The sequence below is a fragment of the Streptopelia decaocto genome (assembly GCF_964273445.1).
Source record: "Streptopelia decaocto genome assembly, chromosome: 9".
Lineage (NCBI taxonomy): Eukaryota > Metazoa > Chordata > Aves > Columbiformes > Columbidae > Streptopelia > Streptopelia decaocto.
The window spans coordinates 12,631,603-12,657,326 of NC_138664.1; the positions used below are offsets into that span (position 1 = coordinate 12,631,603).

General features: G+C 50.5%; 1 long non-coding RNA gene across 1 annotated transcript; it reads right to left on the reverse strand.

The window, feature by feature from the left end:
- Positions 1-10,103: 10,103 nt before the first annotated feature.
- Positions 10,104-20,078, reverse strand: LOC309443610. Its single transcript, XR_014184831.1, has 5 exons — positions 19,369-20,078; positions 17,538-17,855; positions 11,353-13,252; positions 10,493-10,568; positions 10,104-10,227 (listed from the first exon to the last, which is right to left on the reverse strand). It is a non-coding gene; the product is annotated as an uncharacterized lncRNA (long non-coding RNA).
- Between the last annotated feature and the right edge of the window lie 5,646 nt (positions 20,079-25,724).

The following is a 25,724-nucleotide window of genomic DNA, read 5'->3' on the forward strand; positions in this document are numbered from 1 at the left end:
AATGCTCCTAACAGCAATTTTTATTCTAACTCTATGTGAAGGCACTTAGATTTCTATGCAGTTTTTACTTTTTAATCTCATATACTTCTTTCTGGTGTCAAAGTGTCACCATTTAATAGTCTTACTGGAAAAAAGAGTGTTTCAGATCTTGTTCTGTAGTCCACATTGTGAATACATTAGAGAACCACTGAATGATTTAAGAGGAATTTTTCTCCCTCTGTTCACGGAGGGAAGGCTGGCGGGGGAGTACGAGGGGCCCGGCCTCAGCACGAGCCACTAAAAACCCGGGCAGTATTTTCTGCTCCAGGCTCCCCTAAGGCTGCGGGGTTTCGGGAGGGGAAAAGCGCTGCTGGCACCTCCTCCTCCCCCAGAAACACCCAGGGATGGTGCCCCTGTTGGGCACTCCCATTTAAACCTCCCATGCAATTTTTCCCCTGATGAGTATTTATTTCATGGGCACTTAGCACCAGGGAAGCTGATACCCGGTGCTGGAGGTGAGGGAGCAGCAAGAAAAGCACCTCTGGCTGTGAAGGGAGGCTGGTGCTATCGCAGCTTCCCCAGGTGATGGGCAGAGTGATTCCCCGGGGATAGCGGGACGTCCCGGGCAGCAGGGGCAGGCGCAGGATGCTGATTCTCATCTGTTTCTGGCTGGAGTAGGGTCCAGCAATGACACTTTTTGTCCCCGCAGCCTTCCCGCCCCCTCACCCTCCTTCACCTCCCAGATCCCCCGGGGTGGCCACCTCGGGGTGTTTTAAAAGAGGCTCCGAAGGCACCTCTGATAATGAGAACAGGAGATGCAACGTGGTTTCTGCGAGATCAAAGCACTCCCTCCCCAGCTGTACATGCCCTCAGCAATATAATCATCCTGACAACCCCATCAATATGTATTCCAGCTCCACCAATTCCACCCAATTAGTTCTCTAATCTCTCCCCGCCCAGACACCGTGCAATGGCTGGGCGAAAACCCAGACTGCAGCCTGCACCGCTGTGGCACAGCCCGCGGCAGCGCCCGCGCCAGGACCAGCTCCGCCGCAGGACACGGGCTGGGGTGCAGGGAAGCCAGGCATTCTGGTCATTTGTTAATCTGTTTCTCTATTTATATATTTATATAATCATTTTTATCATTGTTTATTATTACTATTATTATTACTGTTATTATGGGTATCTGTAAAGATCTTTTGCAGCCTGTGTGTTCACCTCGGCAGGATTCTGTATGAAACTTGCTGAGGGCTGATGTGCTCAGTGGGACTCTGACTTTGGGGATTTTCATATTAATTCAGGCCTTACCCAGGATCTTGCATCCTCCCCCTCCCAAGGCACTGGTAAGATTTGCAGACATTGCCCACGGCAGGGGCCGGACCCAGTTCGGCACCAACAGTTACTCCAACCTGGCTGGAGCATCCCCGCTCACGACCAGCCGCTCCCAGTGCTTCTCACAGCATCACAGAAGGGTTTGGGTTGAAGGGACGTTCCCAGCTCCCCCAGTGCCACCCCTGCCATGAGCAGGGACATCTTTACCAGCTCAGGTTGCTCAGAGCCCCATCCAGCCTGGCCTGGGATGTCTCCAGGGATGGGGCATCCACCACTTGGTGACAAGAAAAGGGAGGCAGAATAAAGCCCATTACTTCAGCCGGGAGATTTACAAGGCATCATTTGCTACAGGTTAGCTTTGGCTGCCATAATGATCCAGCTCCTGAGATTACCTGTCAAGCCTCTGTGAATTTTAAATAAAAGGTAAAAGGGTTTAACTGGAACACGACACCTCTGTGCATACAGAAACAGCTCAGCTCCCATGTTGCTGCAGCGGCAGGTACGCCCCAGACCCCGTCTCGACACCGAGCAAAACTACAAATCAAGGGCCAGACATGATTGCAAACATATTCTGCGCTCTTTCCTTTCTTCTGCTACAAAGGAGATTGGAGGCACACATGGGCTTTGCTTACATCTCATTTCAAACAAAATACACACGCATAAATAACACCGGCTGACAGCTCGCAGGCTTGCTGGTCGTGCTGCCGAGGAAGATGCCTGATTAGCAGCACTTGTGTGGTGACAGTCCCTGGGACTGCGGGGGGTGACCAAAGCGCTGTCCCCAGAGCAGCCCTGTCCCTGTGGGGACACCGCTGCCACTTGGACCGTCTGCTCTGGGGAGAGGGATCACACCTTTCAATGCTTCTTCCATCTCAAATCCCACTGGAAAACGCCAAGTCTGTATTTTTAACATGCAACATGCGAAAATCTGTACCTATAGGAACCTGCAGCCAAGGACGTGTGTGAGAAATCTAGTTTAAAAAAAAACAAAATATCTTCTAGATCCAGCGGGGACCACACAGTTTGTTGCACATATACTTTCCATTGCCAAAACTTGGCAATTTCATTGAAAACCAGTGGCATTAAGAAAAAAACAGGCAGAATATCCAGAATATCCTAATCAAGCAGTAACACAACTAAAGCAGACTGGCAAATATTTTACAGCGCCATTACACAAAAAAACCTGTGATAAAAAAACCTCTCAAATCCCAAAGTGAAATTTGCACTGCCCAGGTGAAGCAAGCACAGATTGCAAAGCTGCCACAGCACACAGACCAGCCAAATCTATTGGTCTTTGGGTATAATTTCACCTTTTTCTAAAAGCTATTGTAACCCCCCCATCAAAGCTGTCATCTCCAACAGGGATGCAGGGAACACAACATCCATGTAAATAATTTTAGTATGGATTTCTTCTTAGCTAGAAAGATTTTATTTTTTTAACAATAGTTGAACAGCACATGGGGGTCCTTCCCACCTGAAGGGTAACAGGTACCATCAGTGCACCAGGGCTGCGGAGGTGGGGGAGCTCCAGGACTGTAGGAACCGCCACGACGGAAGCTGCTGCCCTGTAGGGGGGCGGTTTCCATAGGGAAATTATCCAAAGGCGAGGCGCATCCCTCCCAGGGGACAGCTTTGGGGCTGGAGTGGCTCTGTAGAGTCATCACAAACCACCGCCAGGGCTGTGCAGAGGCAAAGCAAAGTCCTTTTTTCCTCTAAACACACTGCAGGACAGGGATATATTATTTCAGCTGGAGTTGCCCCAAAACTCAAATAATTTCCGCCCAAGGCGAGCGCTCAGCCCTCGCCATCCAGACTTTTGCAGAGCAATAATAAACCAAAAGCAGGGTCCAGCAGTGAATCACAGCAACTGAGAGCCCTGGGGAGCCCCGGCCCTGGGGGTTACGGGTAACTGGGGGATTTACAAGAGGAACTGAGCGGTGATGGAGATGGGGGCAGGAGCTGCCAGCCCTGTGCCCCACTCCAAAGCGATGCTCCCTCACCCCGGGGTGCAGAACGCATTTGCATTTCCCTGTATTAATGCAGGCATCCAACTGGAAGATGTAGATGTCTTTTTAATGCAGCTATGTTTGAAGCCTGAATACATAATCTCTCTATTACACGTATACTTTACACATATACAGTCATACAGAAATAGTGGTTTATGCAGCTGTATTATATATGCGGAGGCTTGGGATCCCATTGCACAGTGGGCAACGATTTTGGTTTTCCATAGCTATTTATTTGCATAGCAGCAAGTGCAGATGATTAATAGAGAGTGCTGCGGTCAGGGTGAGCCCACTGCTGAAATACAGCCCTGCTTCCAGAAGCCGCCACGGCATTAATTATTAACTCTGTACAGGAGATTTGCCACTCTCCCAGCACCAGACGCTAAAATAGTCTCCTACATAAAAGAGCATTAAGTGAAAGCTTGGATAAAGCCGATCGCTCGGCAAAGTGACGTCCCGCTTTTCAAGACCTATTGCTCGGCAGGAAAATTTACAATCCTTTAATTCCATTTACAAGGCGGCAACACAAAAGGGAGCTGGAGATGGAGGCTGGAAGCCGAGAGACCGAAGGGGAAGAATAAAATAAACAGGAGTCCAAGGGTGCCAGGATCAGGCCCCACTCTGAAATTCAGACGCTCATTAAATTCCAGCTGGGATTAGCAACAGGAAAGCACTGTGTAAAGATTTCGCTATTGTGCAATGGGAGGTATATTAAGTTATATAGGTTCCATTTTGTCCCTATTCATGCCTAACTGTGTTGTATATATCCAAGCAGCTAAGTGTAATTTGCTTATAAATAATTGACTTCTTGGTGATTAAAATCTCTTGAGGGTCTCTGGGTTTATTCACAACAAGCCGCCTCGGCCTGCCGTGCAAATTAGGCCTTTCAAACCTGTCTCATCTCCAACAGAAATGTTATGAAGAGTGATTTTTTTATCCCCTGTAATAACCTTCAACTAACCTTTAAACTGAAGTGAATAATTTAAATCTTATTTTCATATCAATGGGGGAGTCAAGCCAAGCAATTATCTTTTATCTGTATACTCTGTCGTCAGAGCAAGGCATAATAAAGTTTTCCCAAGTGGGCAGAGCGAAGCAGTGAGAGGAGGAGAGAGCGGGAGCGCGATGGGATCTGAAGACATTAATGCAACGATGAATTATTCAGTAATGAGTACAAGATCTGCCATAAAAGATCCACCAGCGCCCGGTGCACACCACAAATTGCCGGATGGTCGGTGCAATTAGCGCTGGTGCAGGCGCAGCCCTGCCCGGTGGGTGGCCGAGGGAGGCTGGACCGTGCACCCCACAGGGATGCTGGAGAAAAAAAGGGGGAAAAAAGGAAAAAAAAGTGTCTCCCCCCAGCAAAACCATGGGGGCTGAAATTCCCCACCGCGCTCATTAAAATTCTGCTGCGCATGTTTCTCCCCAAGTCCCATCGGACTGTCCATGATCTTTTTTTTTTCTATTAATTCATAAACATCGCACCTGTGATTGAGGCTGCAGATTACAGGAGCAGACAAACACGAAGGCTGGTGAAATATTGCATGTTTCCTACCCAGGCTCTGCGAGGGAAAACACGGCCATCACATGAAATTTTAATCCCTTCTCGTGGCCGGGGGCAGAGAGGAGCAGGCCGGGCGGCAGAGCAAGGCTGCTGAACCACTGGGAGAGGGAATAAGCCAGGGAAAAAAGAAAATCATTATTAAACTACTGCCTTGAGTGTCCTTGCTAAATTGCCTGAAGACATATTCCTGTTTTCAGGCTTAGAGTTGGCTTTAACCTGCAAGTGCTGCTGCAGCCGCAATTACCCACTTCTGCCCGCAAAGCTTAAGGTCTCTGAATTCCCCTGATCACAGAATCCTGGAATCATAGACATTGTTGGTAAAGAGGCTGCTGGCGCCCAGCTCCAGCTGCACCTCTGCTTCAGGGGAGTTGATTTCACGACAAAAAACCCAGCGGCACAAACACTGGCGTGGGATGATGGGGACCCCCCCTTCCCAGCTCCAGCCCCAGCACGGGGCAAACATTTGCCCCACAGTGGAGATGCAGGTTGGACGGTTTTCTTCTTCGGTTTGGCCACCCAGCGCTGGGAAATGACGGACAAGTCGGGAAAATCCCAGTGGGAGGGAGCCAGGTGGGTCTTGCTGCACAAAACAAAGACCCAGGGCAATAAAAAGCGATACAAGAGAGCGCTGGATGAGATGTCAGGGCAGCTCTGGCACTAAGCACTAAATATCTTCATGTAATCTTTCCACTTAAACCAATGATTAAACAGATTTAGCAGATGATTAAACAAATAAAGATTAATGAAACAAGCAAAGTAATCAAATCTTTATGGGGGAATAAATGCATGATTCAAAACAATATTAGGACGAATTGTCTAAAACTAATAGTGAATGTGTTGCTTTTGTCTAAACAGCATTTGTTATGTTCTCACTTAGTTGCAATCAAAATATTTGCTCAAACCAGGATGGATCTGAAAATATAAAACACTGTTGAGGATTTTAAAAATATAATGAATGCTTCGTGGGATCCCTTGTCCTCCTGGGCAGAGCTGGCAGCCCCTGCCCGCCCCATGGGTGCCTGAGGGGTGCGGGACCAGGGCCCTGGGAGAGCCGGGGTGAGGGCAGGAACTGCAGGAGCGGCTTGGGGTGGCCTGGGGGACAGCGAGGGATGGGACAGTTGGGGCACAGCCAAAGGGACCCTGGCACCGGCTCCAGCTCAGCAGCTGCTCCTGCCAGTCCCTCTCTAATTAGTTTTATGGGAACTCAAGGCTTTGCTTTCATATATAAGCACCAGCAGTGGATTTTAGAGCTGTAAGTCTTTTTCTTTCATCAATTTTGCATACAGAAAGATCGTGTTTGCTCTAAATACTTTTGTTCTGAAAGCCTCTTAAATTTTTGAAATGAAAATAACAAGGGATGGGGGGAAGAAGACTTTTCCAGACAAACTGTCAGAAGGCTGCAGCCACCAAACAAGCATAAACAGAGATCTACTACCAGAGCAGTTAATTAAGAGGAGAAGGAAACGAGGTGCTAAACGCAGGGATAATCGTGCAGGTTCCCCAGGCTGCAGCACACATGCACCTGCAGGCATGCACATGCATGCACTGAGCACACACATGCACCTTGCACACGCATGGACCGTGCACACGCATGCACTGAGCACACAGGCCGCAGCACCCATAGCTCGTTCATGGCCATGGTCCCTGCTGGGACCCTGCCAGGACACTGCTGTGGGCATGGGACATCTGTGTGGATGCTCATGTTGCTTGGTGTTTGCCTTGTCATCCAGATTATGCTCTTGGACAAAACAACCCAAATCAGCATCACAGGATAGAGCCGGATGGTTTAACTTATGCTCCTAAACCTTGTCTACATTGGGGGAAAATGGGTGGCCACCTACCACTAACGCAAGTCCCTGTTTCCAAAAACAGCGTAATGATGCACTGGGGAGGGATGTGGAAAACTCATCGCATTCTGGTGCAGGATAAACCCACCCATTCTGGCCTCCTGCCACTGGATTTAGTGCCAGGGCCTCCCCAGGAAGGCATTTTTGCTGCAAAAATCCCAGGACTATCACAACCATCGTGCACACCTCTGGGACCATGCTGAAAATGCTGCTGCAATAACAGAGTTTATTATTGTTGTTAACTTGGAAAATAAACATCTTGCTCTACTCACAATGTTTCCTTTCTCACACCTGACATTAATGGTGACAGCAAAAGCACCCGCCACAAATTCAGGCCCCAGCACAGCAATGGGACCCGTCCTCCCCTCAGGGCACTCTAGCATCCTCAAGGATGCAGGAGCTGAGAAAGGACTCGTGTTCCAGGCTCTGGGTGAGCCAGCCATTCACCCCATGCGGGTTTGTGCTGTCAGGCCAAGAGCTCCCAGGGCTTTCGGCTGACATGGAGCTCCTGAACGAGCCCCTGGGTGCAAGCCAACTCCACATCAGCCGGTGCCCTGCTCGCCCCCACCACTGGCTTCCCCCAAAACACAGCAGTCATCACCACCACATGCCGCAGGCACAGCCACCAAAGAGCCCAGCCATCTCTTTCTCCCATCCTCAGCCAAAAACAAAGTCACGAGGAGCCAAACAGAGCAGAGAACTCCTGTTCCACAACCAGACGCCTCCTCGCCATCACTCCATTTGCTGCAGTGAGGTTTCTGCGGCGGAGCCACAAGCTCCTTCGGTGGCAATCCAGCAAGGGAGATGCCAGAAAACCCCTGAGCACGGATGGTGGCCGTGATGTTCAGCTCCTCCAGATGGAGCAAAACCCCTTGTCAGTCAACTGCAACTCTATACTGGAACTACAAACCCCATGCAGATGACACCAGCGCAGGTGCTGCAGGGCTGTGCCTCCAATCCTGCCGGCAGCCTTGACCTGCCTGTCCCGACACGTGGGGCAGGGCGAGGGCAGGACTGGGTGCTGGATGGCATTGTTATGGGGGGAAATAACGTATGACATCTCTGCTGCTCCCCACAGCCCCCAGTCGAGCCCCTGTCTCCACAACTCCAGTGTCTCCGCTCCAGTTCAAACCCCGTGTTGACCTTCCCATGCAGCCGATGCCACCGCTCTGCTTCAACAGCAAGCAGAGATTTACATTCAGCAGCTGAGGCGAGAGAATCCAGCAAGTCCATGACATGAATTACCGGTCTCCCTCCCTCAAGAAAAGGCTGGAGCCAGCTCAGCATCCCTCCTCTTTCCCCCTCCCCCCTTTTTTTTGGAGACTCATTACTATATTGTGGATATTCTCCACTAAAGGGCATCTCTTTGAATGCATTTGCTTTTTTATTAATGTGTGCTAAGACAAGTCAAGCCTGATTATCATGAAGACAATTGCTGAATTCCCTCCTGGAGAAATCTCATCTAGACTGTGTAGGCGTTTTAATTTCAGAGACCCATTAATTGGCACAATTGCTTAAGCAGCTGCTTTCCGTGTCATTTTAGGACCACTTTATGAAAAACAGAGCTAAAAAAAAAAAAAGAAAAAAGTATGACAGGCCAGAGCTTTCTACATGGCAACATAATTAATGCAAGGAGCTTCCTTTGAGAGGCAAAGCAACAAAAAGCCATCCTGCCACCAAAATACGGGTGTCCTGTCCTGGCTGTGCGCGGGGACTGCTGGGCTCTGGTGTTCCCATGCTGAGCACCCACAGCCCTTTGGAAACGGGGCTGGGGAAGGGGCTCAGGACCTTGCTGGTACTGCCACAAGCACCTCGCGATCCCAGTGGTTTCTGGAAAATAAAATAATAAGTAAAAAGGGGAAAAGACACCCGGCAGGAACCAGCCCAACGCATCTCCCGACGTGGGCTGCAAACCAGGACACCCCGAGCAGCCGCCCACTGATGCTGGAGATGCTGGGGGACTCTGGGGTTCCTTCCTGGGGTAGTGGCTTCACCCATACTTTTGGGGGGTGATGGGGGAGAGCACCACAGCACAGGGAGGTAAGTGAGGAGTCTGGAGGGCTCCCATGGACCAGAGCTGACTCCACCAGCAAACCTGGATATTGGGATCGATGCTCACGCTGGAACGATGCCTGCATCCACCCTCCCTGCAAATCTCTCTGCCCTTGGCCCCAGGGCCTCTGTCAGCAGCCCCACAAGGGCTGGGGTGACACAGGGGGCTGGTGGACACCTGGAGCTGGGGGACACCTGGGGTGCAGCACCGAGCACTCGCGGGGAGCTCAGCCTCCCTCAGGTCCCGGGTACACAATGGCTGGCGTCACAGAAGAGTGCACACGCTTTCCACAGCAGAGCCAAGTTCTCAGAATTAGGTTAATTATTGCACTAATAAAGAACAAATCCTTCACTCCGGGAGAAGTGTCCAGACAGAGTTCTGTGCTAGTCTTTGCTACGGGCAAAAATATACATTCCCATTTATTAATAAATAAAGCCATATCAATGCCCTAAATTATCAGCAGAATATATTTGCTAACCCAAAGCAATAGTAGGAACGATTACTTATTAATAAAGCAATAGCTAAATCTAATTACATCCCCATCAGATCCTGCAAGTAATAAAACCACAGTTGCCTTCCAGAGCCGAGGGACCTCCTGACCTCAAATCAAAGTTTAAACCATCCATCAGCTCCCAATACATTCACGGCACATCCAGCAATTACCGTCACCCCCGCGCCGCCCCCAGGCAGGGGCAGGGGTCACCCCATGCACCGCATGGCTGTAAGCTAGAACAGAGCCTTAGAAATCTCATTATCCTGTTAACCATACATTTATCTGACAAGATAAAAGAGACTAGGTGACCAAGCTATCATTAAAGATTAATAGAAAGTATAAAAAATTCAGCTGCAACCAGCATTACTGTTTAGTGCCTGTGATAGGCCTGACAGGATTATTAATCAGGCAGCCAAAAAGATTTAGGTCTTTGCTCTTGGTTTTGCGTTTTAAGTCTTTAGTTCCCCCCCGCCACCGCAGGCCCGGGTCAGGGAGGACGATGGCTAATTGGTTCTGCAGGGCTGGGACGGTAACGACTCTCAGACCAATTATAAAATCTGCGGGCATCGAGGTGACAACACGTTGGGCCGCGCTGCAGCGGGATGCTGGAGCCAGGGCCCGGGCTGCTGCCGCGGCTGCTCCGCTCCCCGCACCTGGCTATTAATAAATTGTACAGATCAATGCCTGGATTAATTTTAATAGAGGGCTACAAGGATCATGCAAGTCCCAGGGTGATTTTCCCCTCATTCTTAATTCCGTTTAAGTTTAACATGAAAGATTCCCAGGTAACACCTACAGAGGAAGAAACGAGATGTCCCTGTTTTTAAGCCTTAAGTATTCTTTTTATTCTGCTTTGCGTTTTCCCTTTTGATCATAAATCAATGTCCTCCCAGCGCGTTCCCGGGGAGCGGGCTCACAGGCAGGCTGCGCAGCGCTGCCCTCCATTTCTCCACCTGCGAGGGAGAAAAACCAATAACTTAGGAAAGGTGCTTTCTAAAATACTGTATGGCGACAGGGAGCCCAGTGGGCTAGGGGGTCCCGGACACCACCTGGCCAGTGGCTCCATGGGATGTCCTCACCCCTCTCCTGCAGGAACGTGCAGCTGGCTTTGCTTTTCCTCCAAATGCACATTTTAAAGTAAGAAATACTACCATAAAAACATTATCAGCCTTTGTTGATGCATTTCCAGAAAGCCATTCACATCCTTTTACAGCCAACCTTCGTTTTCTTGTGTGAAAATATTCCAGCGTGAGCTCAGGATGGTTCAGACCAGCACAAGAGTGTCCATCCTTCTCTACAAAACCAGAACAAACCAGAGAAATACACTGTGAACACCAGCCTCCCATGAGAACTATTTGCCTTAAAAAACAACCTTAAAACTTTTTTTTTTTTTTTTTTTAATGTGCAAACCAACCTGCGGAGGCCCTGATCTGCTTGGGTGCTCTGTGCCCTGGGACAGGGTCCGAGCAAGAGGCAAAGGCAGCAGGTAAACCCAGGGGTGTCTGAGACACAGACCAGAGCGCGGCTGGGAACACTATCTGCACACCCACCGTGTTTACGTCCCTGGTACCACATGTAATCCTTTACCAGGAGCATTATCTGCTGCAAAATCACAGTTAAAAGCATCTCCCCACCCCGTGAATTACCATGCTTTCAATCAATTTAGTCCATTGTTTGAGATCATGCATTTGAGCAATTAATCATCAAACATAATTGAAATTATGTAAAGAACAAAGTGCTCCCATAGAGGTTTGTGAGGAGAAAAGGGGGTGACAGTGACCAGGAGGGACCGGAGGGACCTGCGCCCCATGTGTCGTAACAATGGGGACCTGCTGCAGCACCAGAGCAAGAACCCATTTTTCCAGTGATGCCAGAACTTCGCAAATCTTCTTCCAAGCCTTTAAAACCCCAGGAAGGGGGCGAGGCATCAGCCAGCTCTGCTGGCTGGCAAAGTTGCTGGTGATGCTCCCCAGCAAACGGTGTTTTGGCAAAAAACACCCCCGTGCTCCTGCAGGACATCCCTGTTCAGGGGTGAAACGGGTGTTGCCCACAAAGCTTCCCTGTCAGCTCAATCCTACCTCCCGGTGTGGGTGCCCATCAGAGGCTGTCCCAGGTCAGCAATCCAGTGGGGGACAGCACAGAGAAGAGAAGCCAGGACACATACCAGGAACTGTACCTGGTATCTCACACCCCTCCTTGCTATCAGCTGTGGTTAAACACCCTTTTGGCCTGACTCCTACCACCATGCCCTCTGTTGAAAACTGCCCACAGGGACAAAAACAATCTGTGGTGAAGCCAAGCAGGGCGTCCTGCAACGCTGCAATAACGTGAGCAGCCACGTGTCTCGGTTTGCGTGGTTTAAAATAAATTTAATAGATGCTTCAACACTTGGCTGCTGCTATTCTGGGGACGGCGGTTGGAGTCGATGCTCCGTCTGCTAATTGACAGCTCTGGCTTGTGATCCAAGAAACACGAGCGTTGTCATCTCATGAAGCTGTGGCTTTCTCTTGCTTATCTGCGACAGGACAACTGTCACCATGCCACCACTCACAGTCACAGCGTCCCCTCTGAGCACCCCTGCCCTCTGCGCTGGCCCTCGTCCCAGCTCCCCGTGACAGATACTGGGGGTGTCCTCACCCCTGTCCCGGGCAGGACCAACCTCCTCCAGGAAGGAGCCGGCAAGATGCTGCTGGGACCATTTTTTAAGGCAAATAACAGTCATCTTCTGACCGAGACCTGTCCCGGCCCCGGCTCCCAGTGCCGGCGCTGGCAGAGCAGCTCTGTTGAGCAGCCTTGGTCACACACCAGGGCCTGGGAGATTTTGGGGAGTTTTCTGACAGAACTGTTCCTGCAAACTTCCCGTCGCTTCCTTCCTGGGGGAACAGGCTGTGCAGGCAAAGCGGGAAGAGGGCTTTGATTTGCATAAACTTTGGCAATCAAAAACTGGAGATGGTGGCGTCGCCCTTCCAGCCAGGATGCTAAAAAGCCTCTGAGAAGCCTGGTTTTGCATCTGTCCAGGAACTGCTGTCTATTTGCTGCTGTAACAAAAATAAATCAATTCCAGTTCTGCAGGACGAGTACGGGAAGCGCGAGCTGGTTAATCCTCATCTGCAGCAAGGTAGAACTTGGCTTCACGGCATCTTTGAAGCTTGCAAGTGCGACATAAAAGAGAAATGCTAAAGCTTCACAGGAGCGAGCAGAAGGGCGATGGCGGAGAAGGCGGCCACGCAGCCGAGCTGGTGCCGCGGTGCGGCAGAGCTCACATCTCTGAGCCTCTGACAACCCGGGATGAAAGGGAAACCTCCAGCACGTGTACATCCCCAGTGCTTCAGCGAGCAGAGACCAAGAGCTTCTCCTGACTCAATCAAGCTCGTTTGACAGTTTGGAGCAAAAAATGGTGAGTTTTCGCGATACCATTTCAGATTTGTAACATAGCATGCAACCTGGCGAGACTCACGCACATCAGAAAGGTTTGGCAGAGGGACGCGGTCTCACAGAAGAAGAAAAGCAAATCCAAACTGATAGAAAGCTCAGTTCATCTCAGAGGGGTCCAAACTGCAAGGAAACGGTTCTAAACGTCAAACATTCCCAGGGTTTTGTGGTATCCCTACCCCAAGGGCTGGGTGGACCCATTATACAGATGAAAACCAGGTGCAAAAAGCCGTCATGAGGTGGGCTTGGGCTTGTGGGTTTTCAGATGAAGGGTTTTGTTTCGGGTACATCTAATTTTAAGTCAATGCACGTGACTCTTGCTTAAAATATTCCACCACATCCCACAGAGCCGGCTTCACCATTTATCCCGATCTGGACAGGAATAGAATGTTGTGGCTGCTGTTAACACATCGACATTTACCATACGATCTTCCCCGGCCTCGCCGCGGTGTTCTGTGGATGCTGCCTTGGAGGCTCAACGCATCTGGCAGCAGCTCTTCATACAGCGGTGACTGGAAACATTTGGAAGGAAAAGCCATCCTTTTTCTGGGGGTGAAATGTCCAAAGTAGACAGAAGAAAAAGTCAAGTTAATTATTTACCTACATTAGCGCATGGAAAGCTTCCCTGGGAGCCCACCGAGACCCAGCGCCCTCCCATCTTTTATCTGTTTAGTAGGCTAAGATGGAAGAAAAGGATGCGGGAGGGAGGAATAAGAGCTTAATGACAGTGTCTGTTGATCATCAACGCGAGAAAAATTAATTGCTTCCCTGAAAAATATCAAACTGCATAAATAAATCTATTTAAATTATTAATAAATGAATTTACATTTGGAGCCCGAGCATGAGAATTAATTTCATTTCTTATGCTAAGCTGTCCACTACAGCTGATGACTCAAGAATTAAAAGATGCAGAAATGAAGACAAAAGAAAGGTAAGGTGGTTTTGTAAGGAAATATATGCGAAGTGGAAATTCTTGGCCCTAAGCAAAGCCAGCTTCCAGAGTTGTAAAGTAAAAGCAACAGGGACAAAAAGAATCTTTGAGTTAGAAGGTGTTCCAGGAATTATGGTCCCTCCCCACCTCAGATGCTGGTGCACGCTCGGTGCATCTGCCAGTGTCTCCGATGGAGGTAGATTCTCCGAGAACGCCTGGGCCAGGACCTTTAGTGACAGCTGATGCCTGCTTACAATTATTAAAAATCAAACCTAAGCAAAACCCCATATTGAAATGTTTTTCCCAGAAAACACCCGCTGCCACCCCCTGCACAGTCAGGCCCCAGCTCATTCTGCATGCCAGTGCAGCAAAGGCACCCATGTGTAACACTGGCACATCAGCTGTCTGCTCCCAGGGAAATTCATTAGAAAGTTCTAATTTTAGGTAAAGTAGTGAACTACAGTGGAGGAAGGGCTGAAATCCTCACTGTTTTTTGCCCTCTGTGAGTGCTTACACCAGAAACGATGGCAAGAAGCAGGCAATGCCTTGGCAGCTGCCACAGATGGGAAACTTCGGGCAGAAATGCCAGGATTTTGGTGCACTTCCTGATTGTTCCAGTGCCTGTCAGACTGATGGGGCTCAGATGGTGGTTGTTTGGCGGTGCTGAGGCCAGAGCTTGCCTGTGGCAGCTCCTGGTGTCCCAGGGCATGGGAACTGCATCAGCCCCTTCCTCCGTACCATAGACCCTGTGCAGGTGAGGGGCCTGAAAACACCCCCTGCTCCTGCCGTCTTCTCTATTCCAGGCCAGACAACCTAATTTCTTACCATCTTCCCTAACCATGTTGCCTGGACCCCACTCGCTCTCCCTCCCCCAGCTCTGAGCCATTCACATCCCCCCGGGATGCAGGACCTGGAGCCAGAGCGGTACCCGAGCGGCACCCATGTCCCAGCCCCTCTGCCACACACTGTCCCCTGCACTGGCGGGGACATGGGTGATGTGCCCCTGGCTGTGTGCTCTGCTCCCTTCCAGCATAACTGCAAACACGCATCCCAGATAGCGCAGCCCTTTTTTTGTTGTTGTTTATCCCGTTCTGCTGGGAACTGGCATTTGTGATAGATTGCATATAAAAACCTACTTATAAAACAATCTTTTCCTCAGCTGCCCTTTCACTGGAGCCTGTCTGCAGTTTCTTCGCCAGGATGCATTGTTATTTTATGTGATGAGACATTCCAGAAAACGAAATAAAATAAAAATAGACCTTTGGAGGGGCTTTTGTTTTGCTTTTTCACAGCTCCCCCCCGATTTGACTCCTGTGAACACACTTGTCGAGTTGATTTGCTCACGCTGCCTCCTAAGCATGTCCTTGCACCAGAGACACTGCTCTTTTAAATTCAGCTTCTCAGAATTAGAAGAAAAACTTGGCAAAGTAACAATAGGGGGAAAAAAATATGAATAATCTCAGAACAGAAGTTGCATTATGTGATGTGGTTGCCATGTGGTTAAATCTGAGAGAGGATCATGCAAGCGCATTGTGGGAAAAATGATAACAGGCGCAACAATCCAGAGAAACGCGGAGGGTTTTGTAACAAGAGGTTATAATTCAAACCGATACCGTGCTGCGGCCCCATGCCAAGTGATCTGTGAGAATCCACAACAGCCGGGTTGGGTGAGTCGGGATGGGGACAAGGGGGTTGTCATTGTCCCCTGTGCTGGGCAGACTCAATTTAGGCACCTTGGGCCACCCAGCTGCATGATGGGGGATTTAGGGTGGGGGATGCCCCCAGGAGAGGGGCTCATCCCCCACCCCCCTGCAGCTGGCAGCATATTCCTACCAGCCCCAAACCTCCCTGGGGTTTGCTCCATACAAGAAGATCCAGATCCAACACCTCCATCACCACCAAATAGCTGTTAGCCATGATGGGGTCACCACCGAGCCAGAGGAGTTGTCTCCAAAGCGTCACCTCTAGGGGACTGGCTGTAGAGAAAAGCCAGTTTCCAGATAAACTGAGATTCAGATGCTTTGGGGGAAGTTCTGAGGAACTATAAAAACCCCGTATTTTGTTCCCCAAGCTGTATAAGCCACGCTGGGGAAATGCTATTGGGGCAAAACCAACCCGTCCTCCTCTCACTTGAGTTGTCTTGATAAAAATGTGTGAGTGGGAGGAAAGTCAGCACAGTCAGCTGAGCTACGGGAAATAAGAAAGCGTGGGGAAATACATGCATTTAAAAAAATAAAGGGTAAATTCTGTGAAATTATATCAGCAATGTGAATTCTGCTCTTTTATTGCAACAGAATTACACAGCTCACTTTTAGTCTGGGTGGTTTAACAGTGGTCAGTGCGGCACAATGCAGAATCTCCCCTTCGGGGTGACAAGTCACCGGTGCTGTGACTTCCATGGTTGCCACCTGGTCGTGGTCCTGCCTGCAGCAACATGTGAGCAAAAGCAAAACGTGCGACCAGGGGAGGAGGCAGACAGCACCCCGACTTCCTGGGCTGCATTCTCCCCAAAACAGGGCAGGATTTGGCGTTCCCACTGCCAGCAAACACAGCTGAGCGCCCCCACGCCAGCCGTGGGCTGAGCAGCACCCTCCTAAATCTGGAAGGCAAGGACTCTGCGGTAAATTAAACATGCTGTGAAGAATTGGCAAAGCAGCCCGCATGCTGGCGCCTTGCTTTGTCTCGGAGTAATTTAGCAGGCTTTAATGAGAATTCATTCACATTATGTCGTGAATAGCTGCTTTTATGGGAGACAAGAGGTGATGAACTAGTCAGAGCGGAGACGACTGGCACAGATGCCACCATGCATCACCGCTCCCCCTCGTGCCAGGGCTGCCGGAGGAGCACCCAGGAGTGGTGATGAGTAGAGACAGAATCAGAGAATCATTCTGCTTGGAAGAGACCCTCAAGACCATTGAGTCCAACCGTTACCTCACCCCTGGCACTACCCCATGTCCGTGAGAACCTCATCTCCACATCTGTCCAACCCCTCAGGGATGGTGACTCCAGCACTGCCCTGGGCAGCCTGTTCCAATGCCCAAGAGCCCTTTGGGGAAGAAATTGTTCCCAAGATCCGACCTCAGCCTCCCCTGGCGCAGACTGGGGAGGAGTGAGCTCAGCTTCTGTGGTACAAGCGCAACCTCTCAAGCTCTCAGCATCAGAGGAAAGGTTGTTGGGATGGACCCAGCCCACCAGCAACCCCAGCACTGCCACGATGCTCTGGGGACCCATGAACCAGCCCCAGGACCCCCATTGCAGGGGTATCGCCCCCCAGCCTGTGGCAGGGACAAGTCTGTAGCACCAAGAAGGCTCTAAAGCATCTCTGCCATCGGAGCTGCAAGGTCCCGGCAGGGGACAGCGGTGGCACCGTGCCCGCTGCTCTCTGCCTGGGGAAGACAGAGCCCCAGGACAGCCTGGCTTCAACAGTGACTGAGTTCATACAATTACAGACTGATGTGAGGCGGCGGGATTCAAAACCATAATTTGGCCTGATTAAAGCTTAATGATTCCAGCTTAATGCTTGAAGAAATGCCCCAATTTCCTCATTCCAAACAGCCCTTGCTGCCAAAATTCAGGTGGAGTGGACACGCATGGGGCTGCAACTTGTAGAGACAACATGGGAAAAAAAAATCAGGATTTCAACAGCTCAGGCACAGAGAGAAGGATTCATGCAAACAGATGAGCCAGTTAGCTAGCGAAAGGGAGAAATTAAAGTGCTTTAATGAGGATTTCAGGATGAATAACAACCTGGCGGACTCTCAAGCAGATGAGAATTGCTGTGTGCAATAATTTGAAGGGCAGCAGAGCCCAAGCGGGGAGGGTGGGCTGCAGCCCCCGCTCTCCCCATCGGCCCCAGCCTGGGCCAGGGTCAGGAACGCAGGAAAACGCTTTGGTTCTTACCAAAAAAGCACTTGAGCATCGCACCAGGCAGCATCCCTGGAGAAGCACAGACAGAAAATACATCTCCCCATCTGCGCTCCAGCTCTGGACCCCATTAAATCGGCGATCGGTGGGGGGAGAGGGGGCGGCCTCAATTCGCACAAGGTGCTCTCTTCATGAAAGCATCTTTTGATTATGTTATTGCAGCTATCAAAATATTGCCGAGTTCAGAGCATTCCTCAGGGATCCCCGAGCTCTTCAAAGACCAGAGGACCACGGCTGGGGAAAAAGAAGCCTTTAATTATGTCGGTTTCCATGCTTGTTTCTGCAGTGGAGTTCCTTCAAAAAAAAAAAAAAAAATCGGTTTTAATGAGAAGACACACATATGGCTTCATTGTTCAAACATGGAAAGCTCTTTTTTTCCTTCTTTTTTTAAATAGATGTGTAAGTTATTTTAGGCCCTGTGGTACCATCCAGGGCTGCATCCCGAGGGGATCCGGAGCTCACACTTTGCACCTGGGTGCAGAGCTGCCCTCCCAGCTCCATCCTGGGCAGCAGCTTTGCCTCCAAACCCAGCCCAGCCCATGCTCTCCCATTCCCCATGGCTTCCACGGCCTTCAGCAGCGTTTTCCTCCTTTCCAACTACTTCAAACCATGCAAAAACCACAGAGCAGGCTGATAAGATTTCAGTGGGGTAATCTGCCACAAACCCCGTCATTTTGTTCAGATGTTCATTTGAATTTAAATGTAAAGACTCATTTTTATCCCCAAATGTAAATAGCAGATAGCAGAACCGCTAATACACAACAGAAAGCATGGCCCAACCCTACATTTTAAAGAACATACTGAGTATATTCTTCTAATATATTATCTTATCTAGCAGATCTAATTAATGGGCTAGCATGTGGCGCAGCCTGCTGAATAGAGTATAGCTATCAGATCTGCAATGCTTTTGGAAGCTTTGAGTACTAATAAAGAGTGTTTTGTTCAAGAACTTGCAGGGAACAATTACAAACAACTGCCAAGAAGGGTGTGTGCCTCATTTAAGTGACTACATATTAAAAATGATGGAGTAAAAAAAAAAAAATTAAAAAAAATCATAATGATTAACACCAGCAAGAGTGACTGACTGGCTTTGACACAGCGATTCCTGCTCTTCCCCACCTCCCACGTGGCACGAGGAAAAGTAGCTGTAGAGTTATATACAGCTATATACACCCTATCTGAGCGTGTTAAACCTTCGCCTTTGCAACAGTCTGTGCATTAAAGGAAAAACTTTGACGGAAGGTGCATCCTTCCAGCCCATGCCAGGTGTACCATCGAGTGGTAATCAGTCTCTGGAGAGGCTGGGGTTGCAGGAGCTGCATCCCATCATGTCTGCATGTGGGGAGCAGGATCTGCACCCTGTCATCCCTGCGTGGGGAGCAGCCACAGAACCTGCACCCCCAGCCTCAATCCCTTCACGGGGCTTTGTTGCCAGATCCCCCACGGATCCCGCTGGGATCTACTTTTCCAACCCATACGACATGTTGCGGAGGTGTCACCCCAAAAGTCCATTTAGTCCGACAACAAGCTCCAAACGGCCAGAACAATTCAGCCAAGAAACCAACTAGAAACGGGGTTTTCCAAATGAGTTATCACCCCGACAGCCCTATAAAGCACAGGCTGGAATACCAGTTGAGGATATTATTGTACGACCACATAAGAATAATGATGATCCACATCGCGCAGGCATTTGCTCACAAAACCAAGAACTAGAGGCCTCTTTCACTCCAGGGTACCCAGCAGAAAATAATCGCTTGTCGGGGGGGCAAGGGCTCACTCCATGATAGAAGGAAAATAAATCACTCACCAAAGAGGAGGCGAGGGCTCCATCCGGGGGAGTCTCCTCCGACGGATCCCGATCCCGGGGAGTTCCTGTCGCAGCCCAGCTGCTCCCAGACCCCTCCAGGGGGAGATCGGGGGGGGGGGCCGTTTTCCACCCTGGTCGGATCTGGCTTGTGGTCATTAGAGCATCGTCCAGAAACTTCTCAGCTTCTCCGGGCACCTCCTCTGTTGAAGACTCTCTATTGACCGGGGGTCCCGCCCCTCCTGCTCCCCCCAGCCAGGGGAGATGACGGTAAGGAGCCCCCGGGGGGTGTGACTGTCACCCTGGCACCAGCCTGGCTGTGTAGGTGGGGACAGGGACAGTGGAGACAAAAGGTGCTAAAGAGCCATCGACCGCCCCATTGCCGGCTCCGGATCTCCGCGGGGGATGCGCGACCGCCCCACAGCAACGGGCAGAAAACTTCACCATGGAACAAGCAAAACCACAAACCCAAACAAACCGAGGGAACTCCAGAAAAAATCACTCACTGTCAAGAAGAGATTTTCTGGGAGTATTTCCCGATTCTTCCTCCCTTGAAGTTGTAGAGTGTTTTTTTTCCCCTTGTTCTTAAGAATCAGGGTGCATGGTTTGAGGTTCACAGAGGATCAAGTTGTGCCTGTTCACTACCAAAATACTTAACCCGTGCAAACACACTTTCAAAAAAAAGTTTCCCAGACAGCATTAACCCCGAGCTGAACCCCCTGACTTTTACACTTTCCCTATTCCACATCATCAAAAAAAACCCAGAAGCTCAGTGCTATGCAGGCTCAGGGGGCTCACACGGTGTTTCAGCTGGAGCTGTGAACAGGGCGGAAAGAGGCAGCGGTTTGTGTCTGTGCCTTTTAATATATCCCCTTTGGTGACCTGCCAGAGCCTGTCTCGGTCCTTGCAGACAGTAAGTACGATATCAAGTAGAAGAAAAACCTGCTTTAAAATGACTTCTCATGGTAGAAGGGCTGACAAAGAGCAACTTCTTGAAAGGTTATAGCTGCAGCATTGGCAGCTTAGCTGCCAATTTCTTTACGCTCGTTGCTTTACATGACAATAGGGGAAAAAATCTTGAACATACAGCAACTCCCTTCCCCGGTCAGCAGGACACTGGCACTATAATGCACAAATTAGGGCTCTGGCAGTAGCAAGCAGCGGAGATCAGAGAAGTAGCCACTTGATGCCAAAAAAGGCACATTTAAAACCACCATGAAGACATAATTTTTCTGTGTTTTCACATGCAAATAATAAGCAGGAGAGCAGCATTTCTGGCACAGACGACAAAGCAGGGTTCAAAATAGGCAGAGCCAAGTGCATGGCTGATGAAGTTGAGTTAGAGCAAAGCTGGGATGTGGCACGTAGGCCGTGGTGCTCAGGGGCTAGAGCTGACCCCTCGCTGCTGGGTCTGACCCCGACTGTGCCCATTCCAGGCCAGCGAGCACCTCTCGGTGTGCTCCCCAGCACCGCCAGCCAGGGAGCACCCGGGGCTGGGGGCGGCTGGGGACAGAGGGGCTTGTCCCACCCTCCACGGCTCTTGCTGAACCCCAGCTCTGCAGCACCACACAGGTCAGGAGATGTTTCCAGTGGCCATTTCGGCTGGTGTGCCCACCCTGGAGCGGCTTCCTCCAGAGCAGCTCAGAGCCCACATGTGCAATGATCATGGGGTTGGTAAATCCAAAATAAAAGGCCAATTATAAATCCAGCTCACCTACCAGCCAAAGCCAGGGCAGACCATGGGGCATGGAGAGATTTAATGTCAACAGCATTGCTGCAGCTTTAGTGCCTGGTAAAGGCAGCACTGAGTTCACAGCTGGTACACACTCCCCAGATGAGGCTGAAGATGTGCTTCACGGCAGCCTCCACGGATGCAGGACCATCCTCCACAGATGCAGCAGCAACTTCCATGGATGCAGGACCATCCTCCACAAATGCAGGACCATCCTCCACGGATGCAGAAGCAGCCTCCATGGATGCAGGAGCAGCCTCCATGGATGCTCATTGCAGGGCCCTTGCTTTTTGGAAGAAGACATTTCAAACCTGCCAGAGCTCTGAGTTGCACATTGCAAAATGCTTAACAACTCCTGCACAAGAAAAAAGCTCAAATCGATGCTGTGGTAAAAGCCAATGTGACATGAGGGCCGCCAGGTTTCCCCTGCCCAGGAGATGCTCCTGCAGGCATGCAGGGCTGTGCTGGGATGCAGCAGAGGGTCCTGTGCGGCCAGGGGACGATTTACACCACTGTGCTCAAATACCCCGGGACCAAAAACCAACTTCAGCCAGAAGCATGTGGTGCCATGTCCTGTTAGTGCCTCTGCACGAGGTATTTCGGCTACAAGCATCTCAGTTTGATTTCATCAGGCTGGAATGCTGGGAACTTCGGTTTAAAGAACAATTTAATTCTTGCAATTTCTTCTCCTGGTAGAAGGGGCTCAATTTTCCAAGACCTGATTTTTTTCCAAAATAAATAAGAAGTTAACCATTGAAATGAAGTAACCTGCTGCTGCATTTGTTTCCCTATTGCTGTGTTTCAGAACTTTGTTTAAAAATGGAAAGGGGCACCTTTAAAACTTTAATACCATTTAAATGTTCCAGTCTCACTACTGCACCAGATCGTTCAGTAAAGTAGCTAATTAAAAAATGGCTGCTGTGATGACAGACTAGATTAATAGTTTTTGAAGAGCAGCCAGTGCACCAACTGCTCCTGTAGCCATGATGAAAGCTAATAATGTAGAAAATACTGCCAATTCTTTTAATTCATGAATATTTAAGCCTGTGAAAAATCTGTCAGATTATAGCACTTTTCTGGTGATTTTCTGCTTAAGTACATTTATGGGCAAATGCCAGTTGCTCAAGAAACTTCAGTGGAATGTGGAGACTTTTTATTGTTTGCATCACTAGAGCCCTTTTCTCTCTCCTTCAGCTGTTTAACCCCTGCCAAGGCTGCTCCAAAGCCAGGGGCATCCAGCTGCTCCAGGTGATGCTGTGTCCACTGCCCCTGGACGCAGGGAATGGGATGAAGCTTTTGGTTTGTGCACCAGGATGGGAAGAAACCCACAGATGATTCTCATGTAGGGAAGCCTTTGCTGCAAGAAGAAAAAAATATATATATATTTTTACAGAGCACAAGTTCCCTGCTATCTCCTGGCCAGGCTCTCCCTGTGGAGGTGGGGGGGCAGCTTTTGTGCTCTCCCCGTTAGCCCCGTGTAATTAGACAAAACAGGGGCTGGCAGGGAGCGCGACGGGTCCCGGCAAAGGGGTCGGCGCTGGCACCGCTGCATTCTCGCCTCCCAGCTGGCTCCCGCCAGCCCCAAAACAAGCGGCTGTCTGAAGCCACGAGTGCTTTATTGGCAGCAGATTCCCTGGCAGCTCCGCGATGTGCTCCTTGTTGGTGGGCTGCGTTCTGCCGCCGTGCCAGGTGACTCATTTTACAGCTATTTAAAAAATAAAAATAAATACGCCTGGTGGAAATGTAACCCGCTTCTCTGCTCCTCGAAGCGCTGGAGGCTGACACTTCCCGCGAGCACGTGGCACAGCGAACACGGGGTTATCCTGGAGACCGCCACAGAAGGGATGCTCTTTTCCATCATTTCCAGCATTTTTCCCAGCAAACATGCCCAGTTCTCAGTGCTGAACCTCAGACCTTGTTGTGCCAGCTGGAACCGGAGCAGAATTCAGTCAAGGAGCCAGCAACAGCGATGGGCCCTTCTCCTCTTTTCCCCTTGCAGCAGGAAGGCTCACCTGGACACGCTGAGCAGAGCCGTGACATCGCAGCGGGATGCAGCCATGGTTTGGTCCTTCACTCTCCAGCAGGGATGCTCCCAGGGGAGGGGGGACACGGGGAGCGAACGGGCAGCTCTCCCTGCCCAAGGCAGCGTGAAGGAGGGAAGGTAGGAAGGGACACAGCAAAAAGGGGTGAAAAAGAAAAAAAAAGAAGAGATGTTCAGCTGTGCTTATGCGCCAAATGACCTCCTTTCAGAATGTGAAACACAGAGTGACTTTGAAACAAGAATGAGGAAACTCCACCAAAATTTGGAACACGTTACCTAAAGTTGAAAATACAGTTTATCATCCCATCCTGGCTGGCGAAAGGAAAGCCAGGAAGCTGGGAAAGCTCACGCTTCCAAACCTCAACACCACGTCTCCTCCGTGCTGCCAGATCACATGAGCCCTTTAAAATGTTCCATAAACATCTCTGTGTAGTTAAGTGCTTACAGGATTTGCAGGTTCTTTGTTTCGGGGCAGGGAATGGCTCTTTTAATGCTGTCAGAGTTTAGGGGGTCAGACTGACCCAAAGGTGCTCATCTCCAGGAACAAACACCAACCTGGCCTGGGTAAGCCCAACAGTGCTTGGGCATCTCTGGCCCCGGGAGGTGAAGCTGCTCTCAGCTCCCTGTCCCACAGCAGCTGATAATGCAACATTCACCGGGGGGCTCTGTTCGGGTGCCATGCTGCAAATGAGCTTTATGGGCTCACCTGAAGCCTTTTGACCTTCACCATGAGCTGGGGTTTCTACTCGTGCCACAGGGATGCACAGTGATGGAGATGAACCTGGAGCACAGCAAAAAAAACAGGAGAGTCTTCTCCCCCTCTTCGTCACAGACCTTCAGCCACTTACAATGTCACTTCAGCTGAGTAATAAGCAATTATGATTTAATTACTCCAATGCTCTTCAGCAGAATTTTCTGAATAATAATAGTCACTTTTATGGCACCTCATTTATCCTTCCTCCTCTTCATCTGGATTTATCCTGCACTGCTGCGAGTCTTGGTGCCGCCAGACCCGCCGGAGCCGGTCACCTTCCCTCCCGCTGCCACCGCCACTCTGTGCCTTTGCTCTTCCCACCACAACTCCATTTGCCAGGACATGGTGATGGGTTTGCAGCCTGTCCTGGAAACTCGTGGCTCAGAGAGAACGCGACAAGTGCTGCTAATTCATAAATATTTAACACCCAAATCTGCTGCCTCCTGATAGCTTTTTCCAGAGTTTCTATTCTAATATATATTCCACCCCTTCCCCTCCCCACCGGCCCTCTTCATTTTTTTTTTTCCCTTCCTCTTTGCTGGGCACTAATCCAAGTGCTGAGATGACTGTTTCACTTCCTCACTGTCATCAGTTGTTTTTATCTTATCTGGACTGTGGATGCCAGTCAGCAACCCGCTGCGGTCTTTCCAGTTGAGTCCTGACCTCTGCAATCAGCCTCAAGATGTCCTGTAACAAGCAGATACAGTTATTCAACTTGTCCATCAGCACTTCTGGAGGGTAAAAAAAAAACAGAAATGAAAGAAAATCCCAGCAGAAGACAGAGCTGACAGCTCGGGGCGGGGAGCTGCCGGGAGCCTGGCTGGGCTGGGGATTTCACGGTGAATGGGGTTACTGGTGGTGCTGGTGCTGCACAAGCCTGGAGGCATGCGGGGGGCTCTGGGGGGAGATGATGGCTCCGCACTGGGACCCCTCACCAGTGGGACATGGCACAGCCTCCGAACTGTGGTGAGGGACATCCAGGGCAAACTCGGGTGTCTCGAGGGAACAGAGGGCAGGAGGAGGATGCTCTGCTGGGGGTCCCTGCCGCCCCCCACCCTGCTCCAGCTGCCCCTGGCAGGCTGCTCCGTGGGGTTCATGTGTCACCCTCAGCCCGCTGTCCCTAGCCTGCCCAGACCTGGGGGTTACCTCCTCCACCACAGGCCGCTGTCAGTCAGATCCCCCTTTTTGCTCCCAAACTGCTGCTTCATCCCTCCTTTGCATTCAGGGGCACCCACGTACGGCTCTGGTTGCCAGGGCAGAGGAGGAAAATTCCCCTGGGCAAACAGAGGAACATGGCTGTTTCCCAACCTGCAAGGTGTCCGTATCTCCTGGATGGGGGGGTCTGGACAGGGAGACCCCGCAAGCACAGTGGGGAGTGGGGTCTCAGCCTGAACCTGCCGGGGCTCTGGAGGAACAGGAGAGCATCTCACCCTGCTGCTCTCAACCAGCAAAGGAGCAACATGCAAAGAGCCACAAAGAGCAACAGCACATCTCCCTGCTCCCAAACGCCTGTCCTGCTCCCATGAACGGGCGTTTTGGACAGCATTTGTGGGACAACTCAAGCGCCCAGAAAAGGGCTGAAGTTTTCTCTCCAGAGTGGGAACTTCGATCTGGGGACTAACAGGTGTGTTTTCTGGAGCTAGCCTCTCTGGGCTCTTGGACAGATTCAATGCCTGTCCTTCTCTCTCACCCAGACCCCGGGACCAAGGCCTCTCTTGGCCAGATGAGCCCTTGGAGTGAACCAGCCCTTTCCCTGCACCTTGCCAGCGCTCGGGAGAGCAGCACCAACAAACTCATCGCTCTGACCTGGAGAAGGGCTCCTGCAGGCAGCA